Consider the following 10,333-nt stretch of genomic DNA (forward strand, 5'->3'; position numbering starts at 1 on the left):
TTACGTTGGTCATTAATTTCATCTTTACAGTAAATTTTAATCTGTTATAGCTCGTAAGAATAAAATGTGATAATCACGATTAAAACGTTTTCAGGAAGCTATTGTATTGTAGATACAAAATCATGTGAAAATTGCTCCAATCGAATGTTGTGACGTCATCATATGGCCAGTTAAATACAAAAAGTCGTATTTTCATCTTTTGCGTTATATTTCATTACATTTAAAAGAGCGCGCATCAATATTTCACGTATTCAAATTTCTTCTACACGTTAATATGTTGTTGCTGAGATAATTTCATTCTGAAATTTCTACTTTTGCATTTCATTTTGAAACCGTCAAGATGTTAAAAATTACAATAAAATACGGGTCCCGTAATTTCACCTATTTTACACTGTTTGTGATATGTATACAGATTGTACTGTGTATACTATGTATATGACACAAAATAACAGAATTCAGAAATAACAACATATCATATTCTTCAGTTCAGGTCATAATGCCTTAATATTTTTCTGTGTGCAATATTCTAACGTATGACGTGCACATGGCGTTTGTCGAGCGGATAACTAACTCGTCATAGTGACGAGTTTCATGTCTAGTTGGTTATCCGCTCTTGGCGGATAACCTCTTGTTATTGTCAGGATCTTTTTTTTTTTTTTCTATGTTATTCTTCTTTCTTTCCCAAAATTTTGTGTCACGTGTATCTCAAATTCTGATCAACATTACATCGTATAACTTTGTCAGAAGATTAACCTCTATGTGTAGAAGTGCAGGACAGCTCGTTTTTTTACTTTAGAGTCGCGCAGCGTAAGCTACGCGCGATTTTATGAATTTCGCGTATTTAACATAGACTAAAAAGCAAAAGTCATTTTGTAATGACACTTGGTGAACATTTAAGTCATATCAAGGGCAAACTTTCTATGGATTAAAAATGGCATGTTTGACATAAAGTTACGCGCGCACGCGCGTTTAAAATTTCAAATTGCGAAAAATTCATTTCTAATCAACTTTCTACGCGTTTCAGGTCATTTTGAGCATTTCAAAAATTCCCAGGCGTGCGCATATTTTTTACGCGCGCGTGCGCACGTAGTGCAAAAACGTCTTTTTTTTGCTTGATTTTTGTTTTTTCAGCCTTTTCTAGTACATTTACCAATTTTCAATCAATTTCGACTTAAAATCACGTCATACGAGCACGTAGAATTGAACAATTTGCGCGCGTTTTTGATGAAAAAGTTCAAAAATTTGTGAAAATTATGCCTTTTTTTAAAAAGTCATAGATTCTAAACTCCGAGGTGAAAATATTTAAAATTTCAGATTCTGGAAGTAGATGAGTTGTTTTTCTCGAATCATGCATTGATATGGCTAACCAGACATTGTGACGTCATCGTATGGCCACCCGAATATAAAATATAGGATTTTTTTCTCTTTCGTCATAGCTCGTCAATTTAATAGAGCGCATCTCTACTTATCCTTATTCCATTTCACTCAATTTTTTTATATTGTCTAGATCAATCAATTACCTTTCGCATGATCCACCATTTTAAAAATTGTGATGACGTCATCATGTTCAAATGCGTCAATAACTTTGGTCTCTTATTTTCACCTATTCTGCACTGTATGTAGTACGTATACAGTATATAGTGTTATACCGTATATACTTAGACGCGACGCAACATAGAGAGCGCACTAACATTTTTCAATGCCATAATCGTTTTATTTTTTTGCGCGCACTATTCTAACGTATGACGTGCACGTGGCTTTTGCGCTGCGGATAACCTAACTCGTCCGTAGTGACGAGTTCAAATCTAGTACTTCTTTCTTTCTGTCATTTTTGTGCGTCGCGTTTCTCTAAAACGTGTAAACAGAACATATCGTAACTTTGTCAACATATCGACATTTACGTGAACTTGTGCACCTCCTATTTTTGAATGACGTCAGAGTTGCGCAACGTGACTTACGTGCGATTTTATGAATTTCAATGATTGATCATAGACTAAAAACCAAACATAATTTTGTTTTGAAACTTTGTGAAAATTTAAGTCATATCAAGCGCAAACTTTCTATGGATTAAAAATAGCATGTTTCACAAAAAGTTACGCGCGCACGCGCGTTTAAAATTTTAACGTGCGAAATATTAACTTCTAATCAACTTTCTATGCGTTTCATGTCATTTTGAGCATGTCAAAAATTCCCACGCGCGCGAACATTTTTACGCACGCGGTGCACACGTAGCGTTAAAAACATATTTTTTTCGCGTGATTTATGTTTTTTCAGCCTTTTCTAGTAATGTTACCAAATTTTAAACAATTTCGACTTAAAATTACGTCATACGAGCACGTCGAATTAGATAATTTGCACGCGTATTTGGTGAAAAAGTTAAAAAATTCGTCAAAATTATGCCTATTTTTAAACAGTCATAGATTCTAAACTACATGGAGAACTTTTTTTTAATTACATATTCTGGAAGTTGATGAGTTGTAGATATCGGATCATGCATTAATAAGGCTAACCGGACTTTGTGACGTCATCGTATGGCCACGCGAATATAAAATAGAGGATTTTTGTCTATTTCGTCATAGCTCATCACATTTAATAGAGCGCATCTCCACTTATTCGTTGTCCATTTTCATTCCGATTTTAATATATTCTAGATCTATCAACAATCTTTTGCATGAATTAAAAATTTTTTAATTTTGTTAACGTCATCATGCCTAAAAATTTAAATTACGTTGGTCATTAATTTCATCTTTACAGTAAATTTTAATCAGTTATGCCTCGTAAGAATAAAATGTGATAATCACAATTAAAACGTTTTCAGGAAGCTATTGTATTGTAGATACAAAATCATGTGTAAATTGTGCCAATCGAATGTTGTGACGTCATCATATGGCCAGTTAAATAAAAAAAGTCGTATTATCATCTTTTGCATTATATTTCATTACATTTAAAAGAGCGCGCATCAATATTTCACGTATTCAAATTTCTTCTACACGTTAATACGTTGTTGCTGAGATAATTTCATTCAGAAATTTCTACTTTTACATTTCATTTTGAAACCGTCAAGATGTTAAAAATTACAATAAAATACGGGTCCCGTAATTTCACCTATTTTACACTGTTTGTGATATGTATACAGATTGTACTGTGTATACTATATGACACAAAATAACAGAATTCAGAAATAACATATCATATTCTTCAGTTCAGGTCATAATGCCTTAATATTTTTCTGTGTGCAATATTCTAACGTATGACGTGCACGTGGCGTTTGTCGAGCGGATAACTAACTCGTCAAAGTGACGAGTTTCATGTCTAGTACTTCTTTCCTTCTGTCATTTTTGTGCGTCGCGTTTCTCTAAAACTTGTAAACAGAACATATCGTAACTTTGTCAACATATCGACATTTACGTGAACTTGTGCACCTCCTATTTTTGAATGACGTCAGAGTTGCGCAACGTGACTTACGCGCGATTTTATGAATTTCAATGATTGATCATAGACTAAAAACGAAACATAATTTTGTTTTGACACTTTGTGAAAATTTAAGTCACATCAAGCGCAAACTTTCTATGGATTAAAAATAGCATGTTTCACAAAAAGTTACGCGCGCACGCGCGTTTAAAATTTTAGAGTGCGAAAAATCAACTTCTAATCAACTTTCTATGCGTTTCATGTCATTTTGAGCATGTCAAAAATTCCCACGCGCGTGAAACTTTTTACGCACGCGGTACACACGTAGCGTTAAAAACATATTTTTTTCGCGTGATTTATGTTTTTTCAGCCTTTTATAGTAATGTTACCAGCTTTTAAACAATTTCGACTTAAAATTACGTCATACGAGCACGTCGAATTAAATAATTTGCACGCGTTTCTGGTGAAAAAGTTCAAAAATTCGTCAAAATTATGCCTATTTTTAAACAGTCATAGATTCTAAACTACATGGAGAACTTTTTTTAAATTACATATTCTGGAAGTTGATGAGTTGTAGATATCGAATCATGCATTAATATGGCTAACCGGACATTGTGACGTCATCATATGGCCACGCGAATATAAAATATAGGATTTTTGTCTCTTTCGTCATAGCTCATCACATTTAATAGAGCGCATCTCCACTTATTCGTTGTCCATTTTCACCCCGATTTTAATATATTCTAGGTCAATCAACTATCTTTTGCATGAATTAAAAATTTTTTAATTTTTTTAACGTCATCATGCCTAAAAATTTAAATTACATTGGTCATTAATTTCATCTTTACAGTAAATTTTAATCTGTTATAGCTCGTAAGAATAAAATGTGATAATCACGATTAAAACGTTTTCAGGAAGCTATTGTATAGTAGATACAAAATCATGTGAAAATTTTGCCAATCGAATGTTGTGACGTTATCATATGGCCAGTTAAATACAAAAAGTCGTATTTTCATCTTTTGCGTTATATTTCATTACATTTAAAAGAGCGCGCATCAATATTTCACGTATTCCAATTTCTTCTACACGTTAATATGTTGTTGCTGAGATAATTTCATTCTGAAATTTCTACTTTTGCATTTCATTTTGAAACCGTCAAGATGTTAAAAATTACAATAAAATACGGGTCCCGTAATTTCACCTATTTTACACTGTTTGTGATATGTTTACAGATTGTACTGTGTATACTATGTATATGACACAAAATAACAGAATTCAGAAATAACAACATATCATATTCTTCAGTTCAGGTCATAATGCCTTAATATTTTTCTGTGTGCAATATTCTAACGTATGACGTGCACGTGGCGTTTGTCGAGCGGATAACTAACTCGTCAAAGTGACGAGTTTCATGTCTAGTTCTTCTTTCTTTCCCAAAATTTTGTGTCACGTGTATCTCAAATTCTGATCAACATTACATCGTATAACTTTGTCAGAAGATTTACCTCTATGTGTAGAAGTGCAGGACAGCTCGTTTTTTTACTTTAGAGTCGCGCAGCGTAAGCTACGCGCGATTTTATGAATTTGGCGTATTTAACATAGACTAAAAAGCAAAAGTCATTTTGTAATGACACTTGGTGAACATTTAAGTCAAAGCAAGGGCAAACTTTCTATGGATTAAAAATGGCATGTTTGACATAAAGTTACGCGCGCACGCGCGTTTAAAATTTCAAATTGCAAAAAATTCATTTCTAATCAACTTTCTACGCGTTTCAGGTCATTTTGAGCATTTCAAAAATTCCCACGCGTGCGCTTATTTTTTACGCGCGCGTGCGCACATAGCGCAAAAACATCTTTTTTTTGCTTGATTTTTGTTTTTTCAGCCTTTTCTAGTACATTTACCAATTTTCAATCAATTTCGATTTAAAATCACGTCATACGAGCACGTAGAATTGAACAATTTGCGCGCGTTTTTGATGAAAAAGTTCAAAAATTTGTGAAAATTATGCCTTTTTTTTAAAAGTCATAGATTCTAAACTCCGAGGTGAAAATATTTAAAATTTCAGATTCTGGAAGTAGATGAGTTGTTTTTCTCGAATCATGCATTGATATGGCTAACCAGACATTGTGACGTCATCGTATGGCCACCCGAATATAAAATATAGGATTTTTTTCTCTTTCGTCATAGCTCGTCAATTTAATAGAGCGCATCTCTACTTATCCTTATTCCATTTCACTCAATTTTTTTATATTGTCTAGATCAATCAATTACCTTTCGCATGATCCACCATTTTAAAAATTGTGATGACGTCATCATGTTCAAATGCGTCAATAACTTTGGTCACTTATTTTCACCTATTCTGCACTGTATGTAGTACGTATACAGTATATAGTGTTATACCGTATATACTTAGACGCGACGCAACATAGAGAGCGCACTAACATTTTTCAATGCCACAATCGTTTTATTTTTTTGCGCGCACTATTCTAACGTATGACGTGCACGTGGCTTTTGCACTGCGGATAACCTAACTCGTCCGTAGTGACGAGTTCAAATCTAGTTTTTTTTCTGTATTCTTCTTTCTTTCTGTCATTTTTGTGTCTCGCGTAACTCAAAAACGTGTAAACATAACATTTCATAACTTTGTCAACATGTGGGCATTTACGTGAAATTGTGCACCTCCTATTTTGAATGACCTCAGAGTTGCGCAACATGACTTACGCGCGTTTTTACGAATTTCGCGTATTTAACATAGATCGAAAACCATATAACAATATATTATGAAACTTAACAAAAGTTTAAGTTATATCTTGCGCTAACTGACTATGGAGAAAAAATGGCATGTTTCACACGAAGTTACGCGTGCACGCGCGTTTAAAATTTCAAAATGCGAAAAATCAATTTCTAATCAACTTTCTAGGCATTTCATGTCATTTTGAGCATGTAAAAAATTCCCAAGCGCGCGCATTTTTTTACGCGCACGGTGCGAACGTAGCGTTGAAAACAATTTTTTTTGCGTGATTTATGTTTTTTCAGCCTTTTCTAGTACTTTTACCAACTTTTAAACAATTTCGACTTAAAATTACGTCATACCGGCACGTTGAATTGGATAATTTACGTGCGTTTTTGATGAAAAAGTTAAAAAATTTGTCAAAATTCGTCAAAATTATGCCTTTTTTTAAACAGTCATAGATTCTAAACAACGAGGTGAACTTTTTTTTAATTACATATTCTGGAAGTTGGTGAGTTGTAGATATCGGATCATGAATCAATATGGCTAACCGGACATTGTGACGTCATCGTATGGCCACACGAATGTAAAATATAGGATTTTTGTCTCTTTCGTTATTGCTCATCACATTCAATGGAGCGCATCACGCTTATCTGTATTCCTTTTTCTCCTACATTTATATATTGTGTAGGTCAATCAACTTTCTTTAGCATGAGATAAAAATATTTTAATTTTTATGACGTCATCATGCTTAAAAATTTCAATTACGTGGGTAATTAATTTCATCTTTACAGTAAATTTTATTCTGTAATAGCTCGTAAGAATAAAATGTTATAATCACGATTAAAACGTTTTCTGGAAGCTATTGGATTGTAGATACGAATTCATGTAAACATTTTGCCAATCGGATGTTGTGACGTCATCATATGGCCAGTTGAATAAAAAAAGTTGTATTTTCATATTTTGCGTAATAGTTCATCACATTTAAAAGGGTGCGCATCTATATTTTACGTATTCAAATTTCTTCTACACGTTAATATGTTGTTCCTAAGATAATTTCCTTCTGAAATTGCTATCTAAGTGTTTCATTTTGATACCGTCGCCATGTTAAAAATTGGAATAAATGGCGGGTCCCGTAATTTCACCTATTCTACACTGTATGTAATATGTATACAGATTATACTGTAGTGTTTGCATGTATATACTATATGACACAAAATTGACAGAATTCAGCACTAACAGCATATCATAATCTTCAGTTATTGTCATAATGCCATAATCTTTATCTGTGTGCAATATTCCAACGTATGACGTGCACGTGGCGTTTGTCGTGGTGCGGATAACTAACTCGTCAAAGTGACGAGTTTCATGTCTAGTATTATTCTTCTTTCTTTCTCCTCCATTTTTGTGTCTCGCGTATCTCAAAAACTTGTACACATAACATTTCATAACTTTGTCATCATATGGACATTTACGTGAAGTTGTGCACCTCCTATTTTTTAATGACGTCAGAGTTGCGCAACGTGACTTACGCGCGATTTTATGAATTTCATTGATTGATCATAGGATAAAAAATAAAAGTTATTTTGTATTGACACTTGGTGAATATTTAAGTCATATCAAGGGCAAACTTTCTATGGATTAAAAATGGCATGTTTTACAAGAAGTTTACGTGCACACGCGCATTTCTCCTCCATTTTTGTGTCTCGCGTATCTCAAAAAAGTGTAAATATAACATTTCATAACTTTGTCAACATATGGGCATTCACGTGAAGTTGTGCACCTCCTATTGTGAATGACCTCAGAAATGCGCAACGTGACTTACGCGCGATTTTATGAATTTCGCGTATTTAACATAGATTGAAAACCATATAACAATTTAATTTGAAACTTAGCAAAAGTTTAAATTATATCTTGCGCTAACTTTTTGTGCACTAAAAATGGCATGTTTTACACAAAGTTACGCGCGCACGCGCATTTAAAATTTAAAATGCGCAAAATTAATTTCTAATCAACTTTCTACGCTGATCATGACATTTTGAGCATGTCAAAAATTCCCACGCGCGCCAACAATCTTACGCGCGTGGTCCGCACGTAGCGCTAAAAACATCTTTTTTGCGTGAATTATGTTTTTTCAGCCTTTTATAGTAATTTTATCAACTTTTAAAACAATTTAGAATTAAAATTACGTCATACGAGCACGTCGAATTGTACAATTTGTGCGTGTTTTTAATGAATAAATTCAAAAATTCGTCAAAATTATGCCTTTTTTTAAACAATCATAGATTCTAAACTACGAGGTAAACTTTTTTTTTCACTTACATTTTCTGGAAGGTGATGAGTTGTAGATATCGGATCATTAAACAATATGGTTAACCGGACATTGTGACGTCATCGTATGGTCACACGAATGTAAAATATATGATTTTTGTCTCTTTCATTATTGCTCCTCACATTAAATGGAGCGCATCACCGTTATCTGTATTCCTTTTTCTCCGAGATTTTAATATTGTCTAGGTAAATCAACTATCTTAAGCATGTGTTTAAAATTTTTAATTTTTATGACATCATCATGCCTAAAAATTTAAATTAGGTGTTATACTGTGTACTTTAAAATGTATATATTATATGACACAAAATAGACAGAATTTAGCACTAACAACATATCATATTCTTCAGTTCAGGTCATAATGTCATAATCTTTTTCTGTGTGCAACATTCCAACGTAAGACGTGCACGTGGCGTTTGTCGAGCGGATAACTAACTCGTCAAAGTGACGAGTTTCATGTCTAGTTCTTCTTTCCATCCTTCCTTTTTGTGGATCGCGTTTCTCTAAAATGTGTAAACATAACATTTCTTAACTTTGACAACATATGGGCATTTACGTGAAGTTGTGCACCTCCTATTTTTGAATGACGTCATAGTTGCGCAACGTGACTTACGCGCAATTTTATGAATTTCAATGATTGATCATAGATTAAAAACCAAAAGTCATTTAGTATTGACACTTTGACAAAATTTAAGTCATATCAGGGGCAAACTTTCTACGGATTAAAAATGGCATGTTTCACAAGAAGTTACGCGCGCACGCGCATTTAAAATTTCAAAATGCGCAAAATTAATTTCTAATCAACTTTTTATGCGTTTCTTGTCATTTTGAGCATGTCAAAAATTCCCACGGGCGCGCAATTTTTTACGCACGTGGTGCGCACGTAGCGTTAAAAACATATTTTTTTCTCTTGTATTATATTTTTCAAGCCTTTCCTAGTAATTTTGAAAACAATTTAGACCTTTTCCAATTTAAATAACGCCATACGAACACGTTGAATTAAACATTTCATGTGCGTTTTTTATGAAAAAGCTTAAAAAATCGTCAAAATTTTGTCTTTTTTTAAACAGTCATAGTTTCTAAAGTAAACCGTGAACCGTTTATTTTTATTACAAAATCTAGAAGTTGATGAGTTGTAGATAACGGATCATGCATCGATAAGGCTAAAAAAACATTGTGACGTCATCGTATGGCCACACGAATGTAAAATATAGGATTTTTGTCTCTTTCGTTATTGCTCATCACATTCAATGGAGCGCATCACGCTTATCTGTATTCCTTTTTCTCCTACATTTATATATTGTGTAGGTCAATCAACTTTCTTTAGCATGAGATAAAAATATTTTAATTTTTATGACGTCATCATGCCTAAAAATTTCAATTACGTGGGTCATTAATTTCATCTTTACAGTAAATTTTATTCTGTAATACCTCGTAAGAATAGAATCTGATAATCACGATTAAAACGTTTTCTGGAAGCTATTGGATTGTAGATACGAATTCATGTAAACATTTTGCCAATCGGATGTTGTGACGTCATCATATGGCCAGTTGAATAAAAAAAGTTGTATTTTCATATTTTGCGTAATAGTTCATCACATTTAAAAGGGTGCGCATCTATATTTTACGTATTCAAATTTCTTCTACACGTTAATATGTTGTTCCTAAGATAATTTCCTTCTGAAATTGCTATCTAAGTGTTTCATTTTGATACTGTCGCCATGCTAAAAATTGGAATAAATGGCGGGTCCCGTAATTTCACCTATTCTACACTGTATGTAATATGTATACAGATTATACTGTAGTGTTTGCATGTATATACTATATGACACAAAATTGACAGAATTCAGCACTAACAGCA

Source organism: Antedon mediterranea, chromosome 4, assembly GCF_964355755.1.
Source record: "Antedon mediterranea chromosome 4, ecAntMedi1.1, whole genome shotgun sequence".
In the NCBI taxonomy this organism is placed as follows: Eukaryota; Metazoa; Echinodermata; class Crinoidea; order Comatulida; family Antedonidae; genus Antedon; species Antedon mediterranea.